The 15,850-nt window shown below is 43.7% G+C and overlaps 1 protein-coding gene and 1 pseudogene across 3 annotated transcripts in view; both read right to left on the bottom strand.

The window, feature by feature from the left end:
- SHISA9 (shisa family member 9) overlaps positions 1-15,850 on the bottom strand; it is a 777,795-nt gene that overhangs the window by 204,609 nt on the left and 557,336 nt on the right. The window lies entirely within an intron of this gene.
- Positions 14,719-14,836, bottom strand: LOC134947159 (5S ribosomal RNA; annotated as a pseudogene).

The raw sequence follows: 15,850 nt of genomic DNA on the forward strand, positions 1-15,850 counted from the left end.
ACAGAAAAATTGATTTTCAAACAACATAATGGATTGGAAGGGGCATATTTACTAAGGTGTGGGTTGTAGATTTGGAGATGTTGCCTATGGCAACCAATCAGATTCTACTTATCATTTATCTAGCACCTTCTAGAAGATAATAGCTAGCATATGATTGGTTGCTATGGGCAACATCCTCACTTCTCTAAACACGCTCTAAAGTAAATATACCGCTAAGAAAAAATATTATTTCTAAATGGAATATGATTCAGTGACATTAACCTCTAATAGAGCAATACAACAGAAAAATAGCTATTACCGACTCACTAGTTTAACCACATCTAATATACAGAAATATAGTTGTAGCACTATGCTGTAATTATGCAGTGCAGATATAACGCAATGTAAATTTATGTCAGTTAAAATGTAATGCAATTTCCTGTTATTCTAGAACAATGCACAGCTCAGGCCAAGCATACTATATGATCAGGATTGTGGATGACAAACCTCACGCATGAATACCTAAGGATGTCATGCTAAATGAACAGAATGATTGAGTGTCCAAAGTAACATAAAAAGTACAAAATGTGGCATTCCTGCCTTGATAGTGACCTTGGGCGCTTAACTGTACCGTCATTTATTTAAGCAATATGATATACAGTATGTTTATTCCATTATTTTTATGTATTTGAATCTTATTTTTTGTTTTGTTTTATCATTTGTATATTGTTAGTGTGGTCATATTTTTCTTAATATCTTATGGCGTATCAAAATAATTGATGCATGATTCCACAGTGGGCATGCTCAAAAAATGAGCACATCATCATGTGTATGCGGCTTTGCAGAGCTGCAAGCAATGTGGACGATTACAACATCTACATTTACTGTACAACAAAAGAAGCGGATTTTGCCATGGGAAGAGGAGCTCTCACAAAAGCAAAGTTCAATATGGCATGTATATGTAACAGAGGCGCATCGTTTGCACCTGGTATACATAGGTCAAAACGTACAGGATGATGACATTTTGGAAAATAGCTGCATTTGCTGCTGAAACAAAGGAAAACACAACTCGTGTATCCTAAATGCGGAAATATGTTTTCGCTTCCAACTCCGCATCGGCCCCATAATTTGTATACAAGATATGGTAACATCATAAAAGTGTGTTGTGACAGTTCTATGCCCAACTTTCAACAGGTAAGGTTGGGTATGTGATCATTTATATTGTTCATACAGCCAATGAACGATATATTATAAAGTCAGAGTTGCCGACATTCTGTCTACCCCCTCACATAGAGGGCAACCAGCTCAGCACAGCATGGGGTGGCGTGGGAGGGCATGTTGCAGCATAGCGGGAGGGGTGGGGGCGCGACTCAACATTTGAGGCAACCAGGGGCGTATCCACAACTTTCTGGGCCCCATAGCAACATTTTGAAGGGGCCCCTGTCCCAATGCTTCTAGAGAGACACCACTCTGCAGCAGTACCCCCACTTTTTATTGTGCCACATTACTGTGCCCCAGTTCATAACTAGATATATTGTAGTGCTCATGGCAAAATTTTGTAAGGGCCCCTATGTGTCATCCAATGGTGAAAAATGTATATAACACGTGAAACTTTGACAGGGAAGGTGGGCCCCTCTCAGCTCTGGGCCCCATAGCAGCTGCAGTGCCTGCACCTATGGTAGCTATGCCCTTGGAGGCAACACATAGGGCATGGTAGTCGCGGTTGTGACATGCAAGTTGACATGCCCCCTGCAATACTTTGCTGAGATTATAGCCGCCCAGCCTGCCCACTTTACTCGGTAAGTGGGCGGCTGGCGGGCTGGGTACCATGTTGCAGCCAAATCCGGGAGACTTTCCAACTCTTCTGGCTGGCTGGGAGTGCCACACAATTTTTGTGAGCCTCCCGCCCGTTCCCGGACAGTAGGCAATTATGTGCAAAGTGCATCGGCATTGCTCACAGGCATATCAGATCAGCCCTGCAGCACTATATGTAATTATATATCTTGCAGATATATAGGTGCACCTGCCTGTGTGAATGGGTTGACTGACCCATTATGCTGTCTGCATCACAACTGGCCAGGCAAATTTTAGTAACTGCCCAGTTTTGATGTCTGGCCAGTCCTATTGTGCTTCCGATTCATCAGTGAGTATTCTTATCAAAATTGGTCACACATTGTTGGTTCTGTCAGCGGGTGGTACAGACATCCATGTGTGTACCCAATCATATGTGCAGTGTTACTATTGTACAGTGTTACTACAGGTTGAGTATCCCATATCCAAATATTCCGAAATACGGAATATTCCGAAATACAGACTTTTTTGAGTGAGAGTGAGATAGTGAAACCTTTGTTTTTTGATGGCTCAATGTACACAAACTTTGTTTAGTACACAAAGTTTTAAAAAATATTGTATTAAATGACCTTCAGGCTGTGTGTATAAGGGGGTGGTCTTCTGTTTGCCGGCGGTCGGGCTCCCGGCGCTCAGTATACCGGCGCCGAGAGCCCGACAGCCGGCATACCGACACTTATTTTCCCTCGTGGGGGTCCACGACCCCCATAGAGGGAGAATAAAATAGTGTGGCGCGCGTAGCGCGCCACCGTGCCCGTAGCGTGGCGAGCGCAGCGAGCCCGCAAGGGGCTCATTTGCGCTCGCCAAGCTGTCGGTAAGCCGGCGGTCGGGCTCCCGGCGCCGGGATGCTGGTCGCCGGGAGCCCGACCGCCGGCCAGCCGTAGTGAACCCGTATAAGGTGTATATGAAACATAAATGAATTGTGTGAATGTACACACACTTTGTTTAACGCACAAAGTTATAGAAATATTGGCTAAAATGACCTTTAGGCTGTGTGTATAAGGTGTATATGTAACATAAATGCATTCTGTGCTTAGACTTAGGTCCCATCACCATGATAACTAATTATGGTATGCAATTATTCCAAAATACGGAAAAATCCAATATCCAAAATACAGTGGTCCCAAGCATTTTGGATAAGGGATACTCAACCTGTACTATTTTTTCCATTAGTAGTGAGAACATTAACAATTCTTTGGTATTGAAGGAGATTTTCACTGTTAACATTCATTCAGTATATCATCAGTCAGAGCTGTTTATTTTCATATCTTGGACAGTCTGGTTTTAGGATAAAATGATATCCAATGCAGAAAGCTGTGCCTGATGCATGACAGATATTTGGGTATCATCAGGGGCTTTTCAACAGAGGAGGGGGCCCGTGTGCACCTCCGGGTGGGCTCCCTCCTCTGTACGGCGCTGTAGACTCCAGCAATGTGCCGGGGTCTACTGCGCATGCGCAGGTCTCCCTAAACATGGCACCCACCATGATCTGGAGACCAATCTGGCTACCGCGCATGCGCGACAGCCATTTTGGCAGCAATTTCCGCAGCGACTGCAACAGCGGGCACTGGACTTCGGAAAGGTAAGTATTTAAAATGGGTGGAGTGTGTGCGGTGTGGGCCCCCCCTGGACCCAGGTGCCTGTGTGCACCGCACACATTGCACCCAGTATAGAAATTCCAATGGGTAACATATAATGTATGGTATTTGCTAGAAATGCCCAAACCGTTTTGAACATGATTCTGAAACTAGCTTGTTGACCCTATCAACAGTTTGAGAAATTGCAGAAAATGATTAAACTTCTTCACTTAACTTTTGTTTAAAAGATTTAACCATGGTTCAAGTTTGTTGGAGGCTGTTCTGTTCGATGCTCATTATGATTGCATTATACCCACTGAAATTGCTTCATATGTGTAAAATACTCAGCAGAGCTATTAGATGTTTGTCAAACATGGAACAAATTGTTTGCCTGTTTAGCATATTTGAACTACATGATCCGCTTCTTATTGCCATATTAAATGAATGTCCAAAATATATACTAAAATCTGAACAAAAAAGCCTGAGCATATGGTAGGTTATTATTACAGCTTTCCTTACAGTGGTTCAACATAAAATATGTCTTTTTTTTAAACTGAATCGTGTAGAGATTTTTTCATGAATATTTATTTAAATCTAAACCTGTGGTACAGAGAACATCTATTCAGTGTAAAACAATGTCTTCAGCCTATAACGTTTGATCCATCACACAGGTTTTTAAAAAAAAAAAAAAAACTATGATTTAAAATAAAAAAGTCAACAAATAGCATACAAATAGCCCAAAGCCAACAAACTATGCATTATAGAAGCAAAACATTCTATAAAAAAACTTTGACTTTAATATTAATACTTCCCATTGCAACATTTCACTTGTTTTTGTTACCAGAGGCAAATGTGACTTTGTTATCTCAGTATACACTGAATGTTATGACTTTGTTTATGCTGGATAACTTTGTGACATTTTGCCTTTTGATAAGTTATTAGTTTTATGCATAACTATACAATGCATAAAAAAGTGTTGGGAGGATTCAGTTAGCCACGGTAATTTAATTTGGGTTAATTGATCCTCGAGGCTTTTCAATTAGACCTGAAGGCAGCCCACAGGCTGCGGTTAACAGGGATTTTTGGGGGTCTGAACAGCCCCGAAAAGAAATCCCTGAAAACTATTGGGTGCTGCAAACCCATTAACACAGATGTCTGGGAACTTATCCTGGATTATATGTATTAATGCTTGTTAACCCTTTATGGTCCCTTGTCTATTTAAATGGACAGTATTAAAAATTGTATTGCGTAGACTGTATTGATGGTTGACATTCAGGTATGCAGTTATATTCCCCACTGTCAGGATCCCGGCGGTTGGAATCCCGATACCAAAATCCCAACAGCCATTGAAATGCCGATGGATGGAATCCTGACCGCCGGGCAGAAACCCCACATGGATGGTGGTCCACGCCACCACCTGAGGGAGATAGAACCTTGTGGCAACCAAAGGTCGCCACTGGGCCCGAAGCATGGCAAGCGCAGCGAACCCGCAAGGGGACATGCTGCGCTTGATGTTGGTATTCCAGCTGTTGGCTAAAAGATGTCTTCACCCAGATAGATCACCATAAGGTGAGTACCCCACTTTAAAAGTACACTTTATCAATGGAATTTCAGCAAAACTCATACAATGAATTGTAATATTTTGGTGTATGAGCTACAATGTTAGCAAATCATTCATTTGGATATTCATTCAGTCTACTTGACCAAACCATTTTGTTTTTGGTTTGGTCAAGTAGACATTCATCTACTTTAGCAGTGTCATCATTGGAATACACCGGAAACATGCAATGGGTCATAAAGGGTTAACAGTTAATTTGCAGGGCGAGAAAAAGGGCCCAACTTGAATAGCCATGGGCGTTAAAGTCCAAGGCTACCACCTTTTTTTCACACCTGGTAAATTGTCATGTCTAATTGAATTCCCACCTTAGGGGGTGATTCATACCTGATCGCAGATATGCTAAATTTCGCACATCTACGATCAGTTTCTCTGACATGCGGGGGGACGCCCAGCAAAGGGCTAGTCCGCCCCGCTTGTCAGGCCCTGCCCCACCCCGCACGGGTGTAAAAGCTTCGCACGGCGGCGATGCTTTTGCATCCGCCAAGTAGCTCCCTACCTGCGCAGCCTAGCTGCGCTGGCAGGTGGCTACCCGCCGCATTCTGGGTCACAGCAGCTGCCCGCACCTGCAACGGTCTGGACACGGCTGTGTTGTTCGGACCGCGACCCACCATCGTCGTTCTAACTCTGTTGGCATGCCCCGTCCCACCCCGCGACCGCCTCTGCCTGTCAATCAAGCAGAAGCCATCGCATCTCACTGGGTCTCACTGGGTGTACACTAGGCAAAAGGCTTCAGACTGCGATCGCTGCCATTGCAGCGATCAGGTCTGAATTAGGCCCTTAGTGTGGTCTGAAGCTTTGCTACATGTATATATTTCTACTGTATTTGTGCTAGCCTATTCTCATTTGTTTTCATACATTATTGATTACTCATTCCAGATGCACAATCTTTTTCTCTCATGCTTAATAGATTTTGTAAGCGGATTGTTGTTGTATACTTGACTAGAGATTTGTTAAGCAATTGATCTGTCATAGCAGCAGAAACAAAACTCCAACAACACAGCTGTACATCAAGAACAACTTATAACTGTGTTTTACACCTAATTAGCAAAACATCAACATGCCTGATGGGTTAGAATCAGAAGTGTTGTCACAGAACAAATGTATTGTGTAGCTCTTAATGACATCCCTCAAAAACATGATTTCACTCGTTCTCACCCTTGCATAAAGTCGCAATTTCTCACAGTCTTGGTTTTGCTTTATAGCTTTCAAATTGAAAATGTGTATATTTAAGGATCTACTTTTGTGTATTATAATGCATGCTGTAAAAAACTAATATTGAGTACATGTATATGCAAGTAAATTTACACACTTGGCAAAACTATGATGCACCACAGTTGGCCAGCTTTAACTTGTGCAGAGAAATTTAGATTTCAAAGAGGCATGTCCAAACATAAATGGAATTTGCAGTGAAAAACAAGCTGTCCGGTATTTGTGGTGGGATCGGTATGCATGATGGTCATGATCCTGACATGATACCTCCTCCCCTACCCCTGAGCCTCCCTTACCGCAGCCTAATCCTAAACTCCCCCTTAGTTCCTAAACCTAACCCCCCGCTTTCCGCATTCTAACCCCAACCTTCTCCCCTTAGTGCCCAAACCTAATGGGGGGTACCTAACCTTAACCCCCTCCCCGCAGTCTAACCCTACATCCCCCCCCCCCCCCATCGCAGGCAAATCCTAACCCTCTTAGCTATACTTACCATCAGGATCCTGGCTGTCAGGGTTCTGGCATTGGGATGCTGACCTAGTCGGGAATCAGGCGTTGATGTTCTGACAGGTTCCAGGATTTTGTGCAATTTGTGGATGGGTTTAAAGTGGCATGTTATGTATATGCAGAATAAATGTTGTGTGCTTTGAAAAATGTCCTGGTATTGGACTAAATATCAGATTATGATATTATTTTAAGTGTTCTTTACTGAATCAAGGATACCTACTACCAATAAATTTTATTTTATACACTGGAAAGTCTCTTGGTGTCATTTGTAGTGACAACCCAGCTGATACTTCGATATCTGTCTATCGAACGTCCACACTCACATATCAAAATTCAACAACTGGGATGTCACTCTAAATCAGGGCCGTAACTACGTGTGTGCCAAGTGGGCTTGGCACACAGCGCAGTTGCCCCGAGGGCGCACGGCCAGCGGCATGTAATGAATCAAATTGACTCATTACATGCCGCCTCTAAGTCTGCGCCGCGCGCCGCGCTGTGGAGGGAGAAGTCTGCAGCCGCGCCGGGCAGCGGAGAAGGAGGAGGAGGGAGGGGGAGCAGGGAGCCGCAGCAGCCCTATGTCATTGGTAGTAAGCGCCGCTGCAGCATCCCCCTCTCCTTCCGTATTGGCTGCCTGGCGCTGCTGTGGATGCTAGGATGCGGTTCCTCCATCCCAGCATCCACAGCAGTGTCGGGCAGCCAATACGGAAGGAGAGGGGGATGCTGCAGCGGCGCTTACTACCAATGAAATAGCGCTGCTGCGGCTCCCTGCTCCCCCTCCCTCCTCCTCCTTCTCACCTGCCTGCACCGAGGGAGCTGCACGAGGAGCCTGACTGCCAGCGGGGATATGGTAAGTATCTCTCTCTCTCTCTCTCTCAGGGGGACACCGTCTGCGGCAATGTGTAAAAAGGGGGCCTGGCTGCCGCAATGTGTAAAAAGGGGGCCTGGCTGCCGCAATGTGTAAAAAGGGGGCCTGGCTGCCGCAATGTGTAAAAAGGGGGACTGGCTGCCGCAATGTCTAAAAAGGGGGACTGGCTGCCGCAATGTGTAAAAAGGGGGACTGGCTGCCGCAATCTGTAAAAAGGGGGACTGGCTGCCGCAATATGTAAAAAGAGGGACTGGCTGCCGCAATGTGTAAAAAGGGGGACTGGCTGCCGTAATGTGTAAAAAGGGGGTCTGGCTGCCGCAATGTGTATAAAAGGGGACACCGTCTGCCGCAATGTGTAAAAAGGGGGACTGGCTGCCGCAATGTGTAAAAAGGGGGCCTGGCTGCCGCAATGTGTAAAAAGGGGGACTGGCTGCCGCAATGTGTAAAAAGGGGGACTGGCTGCCGTAATGTGTAAAAAGGGGGACTGGCTGCCGCAATGTGTAAAAAGGGGGACTGGCTGTCGCAATGTGTAAAAAGGGGGCCTGGCTGCCGCAATGTGTAAAAAGGGGGACTGGCTGCCGTAATGTGTAAAAAGGGGGACTGGCTGCCGCAATGTGTATAAAGGGGGACACCGTCTGCCGTAATGTGTAAAAACGGGGACGCTGTCTGCTGTAATGTGTAAAAAAGGGGACGCTGTCTGCCGCAATATGTAAAAAGGGGGACTGGCTGCCGCAAAGTGTTAAAAGGGAGACTCTTTGCTGTAATGTGTAAAAAGGGGGACGCTGTCTGCTGTAATGTATAGAAGGGGCTCTACCTGGTGTAGTGGCGCTACTGTGCAGCGTAATTTGAATAATGTAGACTACTGTGCACCGTAGTATGAATTGCTATTATTTTGTGGCCACGCCCCTTCCCCGTGAAGCCACGCCCCTATAAATTTTTCGTGCGCCTACGATGCGCACTACCCCTATGTTACATGGGGGGGGGGGGGGCCCCACTGTCGTTTCTTGCACACAGCGCTAAAATGCCTAGTTACGGCACTGCTCTAAATATACTGTATATAGTTAGAAAACAGTAACCCAGCAGTGGCTCTAAAGGGACCGAGTCTTGCAAATTAAGCTACTGATCAAACTGAAACTGACTTATGTAATCATTCTTCAGAAACGGATAAAGAGATAAAAGAAATTAAGTTTTGAAAGATCAGATTCAGTATATTGTCATCAGTAGTTTAATTTGCAAGACCCGTGAGTTCCACCACTGCCATAATTTTTATACATATTGTATATGGTACAGCGAGGGCATTTAATGCTACCAAGAAACCATCTGGTCCCCTGTAAAGGAACTTATTACCTACCTTCAGGGACAAACGCAGGATGTCTGGAGGGGGGTTTCCAAATGTTTGATTTTAGAGCAATTGTCACCATCCCATGAAGGATGCATTATTGGCATGTAACAAGCTATAGTCTGCCCCAAACAAAGTGCAGTTTATGTAATACAGTACGTATGACATATGCAGGCCCAATGATCATGGTAAGCCACTTACCAGAATCTCTTTCTGGTGCGATTATTGAGCACTCAGATCCACAGTTACATACACACAGCAGACTTGGTAGGAAAATATGCTGCCACTGGGCATGTGCATGTAGTTGCCGCTGGCCAGGCTGTGGGGAAGGGAGTTTCCAGGTAACTGGAACCCCCCCCCCCCCTTTGGCATTTGCCTATGACCTTACAGAGAAAGTTAATAATAAGTTAGCTAATTCTACAAAGACTAATAGCGGTCCAGGTGCTGTGGGCTCAGCATGGGCAGGCTTGGCTCCTCCTCCTTAATGATTATAATATGAGGTGACTGCCTGTTTCTTTCTCTCTCTCTTTCGAAATCCATGAGGTTGCGTGAGTATCACTGAGTGTCATATATCTAAGATGAAGACTCTGATATCTAGTAACAGCTACCTGGCTTCCGCAAGCTACAACCCAGATGGATTTCCATTCTGCCACTAGTCAGGACGATCTGTTTGCTCCTCTTAGCACTATCCCATAAGATGACTTTTTACTTCTCAGTACCCCTGGGTATTCCTTAGTTAGTGGACATTATACCATTTTCTTTGCAAAGGAATACTTTCAGTTGTGCTAGAAATGCCAGAGATCAGACTTTGTCCAAACTTTCAATGGGATGACTGATATTGACCCAATTCCACCAATGCAATAAAGATAAAAAGCACATGGAATAAAGATAGTCTCCTTGTTACCACACTTGTAAAGCTATTTAAGACAAAATTCCATTAGTATTTTCGGAGAAAAACAAAGAGTTTTAATAAATGAATCAGTTGGTCCAATAGTGTGCAGGGCTAAGGTGTAGCGTTTAAAAAAAAAAAAATTTCAACAATCCCACAGAGCATTTTCTTGGACTCATTTTTCAATTACAGTTAGTAGAAGATAGGAGACATATATACATACCTGTACTACTTCTGGTGGGACCCACTTTTAAAAGATTGTGCTGTTCTCCTGCACAGTCTGTACTTTGGGGGTCATTCCGAGTTGTTCGCTCGTTGCCGATTTTCGCTATACTGCGATCAGTCGCTTACTGCGCATGCGCAAGGTTCGCAGAGCGCATGCGGTTAGTTATTTTACACAAAAGTTAGGTATTTTACTCACGGCATAACAAAGCTTTTTCATCGTTCTGGTGATCGGAGTGTGATTGACAGGAAGTGGGTGTTTCTGGGCGGAAACTGGACTTTTTATGGGAGTGTGCGGAAAAACGCTGGCGTTTCTGGTGAAAACGCGGGAGTGTCTGAAGAAACGGGGGAGTGTCTGGGCGAACGCTGGGTGTGTTTGTGACGTCAAACCAGGAACGAAACTGACTGAACTGATCGCAGTGTAGGAGTAAGTCTGGAGCTACTCAGAAACTGCTAAGAAATTTCTATTCGCAATTCTGCTACTCTTTCGTTCGCAATTCTGCTAAGCTAAGATACACTCCCAGAGGGCGGCGGCTTAGCGTGTGCAATGCTGCTAAAAGCAGCTAGCGAGCGAACAACTCGGAATCACCCCCTTAGTTTCGACTGATCAAGACTGTATGGTGGTATAACCTATCATTGCCACCCAGGCTGTGTTCAGGTGCTGTATATACCTGCCACTTCCACTGTTATTTCAGTGAAGGACAGGAAGATAAGTGAAGACATCTGCTTCAAATTAACTAGGCACAAACTCATGAGAAGTGATTCAACCCAATGTGTGTGACCATACTCCCTTCTGAAGACAGAGGCATCAACTGGCTAATACTATATGTTGAGAGGTATGCTATATTTATATACACCAGGAGGAAAGATAATTATTTATGTCCACAACTAAATGTGCTGTAGGATTAGTTTGTAAATGGCCATTATTGGCACCAAATGATCCCACACGGCAAAATGTACTTGATTTCACCAATATTGATGAGTGCCTTAATATTAGGCTTTTACTCAGGCTGTACAATTAATAATACATCATTTTAAAACTATAGGATAGGTATATTTTAAAGTACACTTGTCATACTGTATATATTTTCTCTTTCTTCACTTTACTATCCTCCTGACCACATTGATGTGTGACCATATCATACAGCCCACCAATCTGGTGGACCTTATGCACTAGATAACACCTATCCTTGTGTATCAATGCCTCCCTCCCTTTAGATTGTAAGCTTATGAGCAGGGCCTTCCTACCTCTATGAGTGTCTATTATTACCCAGTCTTGTTTTTTTCCACTGTTGTTTCCAATTGTTTTGTTATCACTGTTTTCAACTGTAAAGCTCAATATAATTTGCTGTGCTAGATAAGAAACTGTTAATAAATAAGTAAATAATAAATATAATCCAGAGAAGGCTATTTCATGAGAATGCAGGTTACTACTTTATTGGAACTAGTGTAATTGCAGAGATACACTGGGGCAGTCTGTCCAATATGTATAAGAATGCAACCTACCAATGCACTTGGAACCCACATCACTGGGACAGTTTCCGCATACATTTAGGAGGTTTTCCATATTTGGAATTAACAGAAGGGACGTCCCCAAAAAATCTTATAGTTACCTGAAGCTAAGATATACCTAAATTGTACTTCAGTTTGTTCTATTACACAGCCCTGACACTGCTACTTAAAGCTGAGGAATCCAATCTGTACAATTACAGTCTACTTCATTGGAGCTTTGTTAGCCCTCTATAAGAGAACTAAGTGGATTGTGTCCTCCAGTACCATGAGATGTGATATGAGCTAGGTGATGGGTTCATTTAATAGGGGCACTGTTTGCTGTACAGAGGAGTTAAGGTATATTAAGGAAAGGTTGTCTGAATGCTACATAGTAATACTGATTCACCTTTGAATATTCCAAGCAAAAATGCAAGGACGTAAACAGTAAAGTGTAACACATTATCATTAAGAGCAGTCTGCATTCATGTGATTTGGGCAGGTACAGAGTATGCTTGATGGTCCCCATTCCCTGTTTGTCTAATGTTAATGCTACTGGTCTAGTTATCCTCTTTCACCATAACACCACTGCTGTTTACTCTGTCAATACCTTCACTGGCACCCTGTCCCACTTAGAATAAGATTGTATCTCCTCTCGCTCACTCACAAGGTCCTCAAGCACTTTCATACTCATTATATTTCAGGCTTCATTACCATATGCACGACTACCTCCTGCCCATTACACTCTGCTAATAGCTAGCGCCCCCCCCCCCTTGATTATTTCAGCTGATGCCTGGCTCCGGAATTTCTCCCTTGCATCTAATCCTCTGAAATGCCCTCCCACCTTCTATACAACACTCTCAGCTTCACACATTCAAAACTCATATCTTCAAAACTTCTCTCAAGGTTTCCCACCCTGTCTTACAATACTTCAGTTACTGTTATCCTCAACCCCCTTCACCTCTCCCTTTGTGCCCACCCTCAGCACTCTTTATAATGTAAGTTCTTGCCTGCGGTGCTCTCTCCGTTTGTGGTCTCTATGATCTCCGTTGATTATAATTATTATATTTATGTATGTTTGTAAATCTGTAACATTGTAAACATGTCCTGTTTTGACCTCTTGGTTACTACAGTATGTACAGTAATTGAAATATGTAACATTGTAAACATATCTATAACTGTCCTGTTTTGACCTCCCAGGTACTATGTACAGTAATTGTGCTGTACTGTATGTCCCATCCACTATCTACTGCACTGTGGAACTCTTGTGGTACCTTATAAATCATATATTAGATAATAATAAGATTAAAGAAAAACTCCACCCAAAAATTTTTTTTTATTTGGGCACAGTTAAAAAGGTAATATAAAAGCATGAAGACATAATAACCCCCCAGAAATTCCATTTGCTACTACTGTACTACTACCGGGGTCACTAACACTCACAAAATAATCATGGAACAAAAATGACACTAAGCATTTAGTTGATACATTTGTTTTCTTCAGACATTTTGGGACCAAGGGATAGGAAAAAAATCATTAGTTTTGCTATGTGCTCAGCTGTATTGGTGATATAAATTAAATTTAGTTACTAAGATTTATGTTAAAAAAAATAGACAAAGACTTTGCAGCTGATAATGAGGCAGCAGGGGTGGAACTCCCAGAGGCAACGGAGTCTGTTGCCGCCGGGCTCCAGCACTAAAGGGGGCACCTGGCTCCTCCACTATCACCCATCCCGGACCCTGCCCTTTTCATACTGCAATAGCATAACCTCCAACTGGACCTTTTTGGCAGGAACATTACCTTTTTTTATGGTCTGTACCGATTTTTGGCTCTCCAAAGTTCCATTGAAAGTATAGGAAAAGGGGCATGGCCCCGCCACTTTTACCCGTGACCACGCCACTTTTACCCATGACCACGCCACTTTTCAAATTTGTGCCGATTTTTATGTGTAAAATGTTAGAGGGTATGCATTAGAAAATCCACGAGCAGAGGCAGTGCGCCGATCAGCATCAATAGGGTGCTCCCCCTCTGACTTAGAGACTCAGTAGGGCGAAGTTGTCAATAAAAGACCCCATCTCGAGTGCGGACACATAAAAGTACTCACTGCCATTCAGTGGCTGCCTGAGAGGGCTGCGGAATACGCGAGACACAGGGAGGCGGGAAACATTAGCGGGAGGAGCAGAGCGGAGACCAGGGACACGGGGAAGAGCTGATACCACAACCAACCGGCCGCCCTGACCAAGAGGAGTACACGGTCTGGACAGCGAAGCCGGAAGAAGCACCGCAGCTACCTGCGAGCACCATGGCTGACAAGGAGGGAGGGTAAGTGTGGACTGTGCAGAAAGTTTGCGGCTCTTGTACAGGAATCTCTAGGGGTGAGACCACAGCCACCCGGCCACATAAGGAGCGGTGGAGTGTCAGTGTGTGACACCCCTGGTGCCCATCTTCATCCCCCAATGTCCCGCAGAGCGGCAGAAGTTTCCGTGTTGTTCCCTCTTTCTCCCTGTCTCTCTTTTTCCCGGCTCTGTCTCCCTGTCTCTGCGTCTCTCTACCTCTGTCTCTCTCTCGCCCTGTCTTTCTCTCTTCCTGTCTCCCTCTCTCTGCATCTCTCTCCCTGTCTCTCTCTCTCCCCATCTGTCTCTCCCTCTCCCTGTCTCTCTCCTGCATCTCTCTCTGTCTCTCCATCTGTCCACCTCCCTGTTTCTTTCTCTCCTTCTACAATAAGAAAGGAGAGGAAAGACAAAAAACCCTTGTTTGGGAGCACTCATTTGTACTGATCAATATAATATATGTAGAGAAAAGAATTAGAATAAAACTTAACCTTTAATTATTTCTTGAAAGTAAAAAAATATATAACACAAATATCTATAATGGAAAAAATGTTGACTAATGAAGAACTTGTTGATCTTTTTAACATATGAGGTACAAGATAGTTGAAAAAGGTGAAAATATCGAAGGAAAATGATGTGTTATATATCTATATATGTATATATATATGTGGTTGCCGTGTGGTACCAATCGGCATTAAAGGCATCCAAAAAGATCATCACTGAGCATGCCCAAAATATAGGTATGACTGGTGGCGTGGTTACAATGTTAATCTCAAGATTAGAGTACCAAAGAGGTAAGAAGAACAATAATTTTAATTTAGATATGTTGAAGGTTTCCTTTAGGAAAAAAGGCCCACTGCACCTGGTATTCTCAGGAGGTTACCCTTCCGGATACTGACCAGGCCATGCCTGCTTAGCTTCCGAGATCGGACAGGATCGGGCGTATTCAGGGTAGTATGGCCGTGGGCCGTTGTTGGGATGAAAGGAAGAGAATGAAATGGAAAGAATGGGGGGGAGGGTCACTGCTGCTATCTGTACTGTACATAAATCAGAGGAAAGATTGATTCAATAGGTTTTTCCAGAAGCAAGAGTGTGGAGAATGGGTATTTTCCTTGAAAAGTTTATCAGTCCATCAACTTTTTCAGCAGCATGATAGGTCATCTCAGCACTTAAATACTGGCCACATGAGAGCAACAGAGAGAGGCTCTCGTGACCAAGCCCGAATACGTGAAACGTACGTCGAGGAGAACGTCCTCAGTGACGTCATCGCGGCAAACGCCCAGTCCGGAAGCGGGCGGCCGCGCTCATCACTGCAGCGGGACTCCGTGGGAGGATACTACGACACTGGCCGCATACCTTGCGGCTGCGGTAACGAACACTAGACCACCAGGGTTTTTGTATTTATACCCATACCCTTTACTCTGTAATCTGTGTTCTTCTGCAGCAAAAATTATTTACCTGCAGAATCAGCATGTATAGTATCGTCCCACAGGACTATTAAGCACTTATACTGTACCATTCTCCCGCTCATGCCCATATATCAGACTATGGTATGTTACCTTGATTTTTGATATTTGATCAATTATTTGATCAATCAGCATACCTCATCAGTGTGGTGTGCCTATGGTATTATCCGATTCCAATTCTTTTCTGACATCAACACAAGATCAACCAGCATATCAGTATGGTGTATTTGCATCAAGTTTGATTTCAATATTTGCATTATATTTTTTTATGTTCATTTTCATTTATGTATACCTATACATTTTCATGTGAGCCAGCCTTGAGCTCTAAACTAACACATGATTATCTATTTATTATTTTTATTACTTTCTGTTTCCTTTTAAGGAACTAAAAAAAGAGCATTGTTCTGCTATTTAATCTTTGTGAGCTGGCCTCGAGCTTCAAATTCAACAGTTAAAGTACATGTACAATACATAAGTTTTTTCATTATTTTCTGCAAGTACTCATTCGCAATATTC

The sequence above is a fragment of the Pseudophryne corroboree genome, chromosome 7 (genome assembly GCF_028390025.1).
Source record: "Pseudophryne corroboree isolate aPseCor3 chromosome 7, aPseCor3.hap2, whole genome shotgun sequence".
Classification (NCBI taxonomy): Eukaryota; Metazoa; Chordata; class Amphibia; order Anura; family Myobatrachidae; genus Pseudophryne; species Pseudophryne corroboree.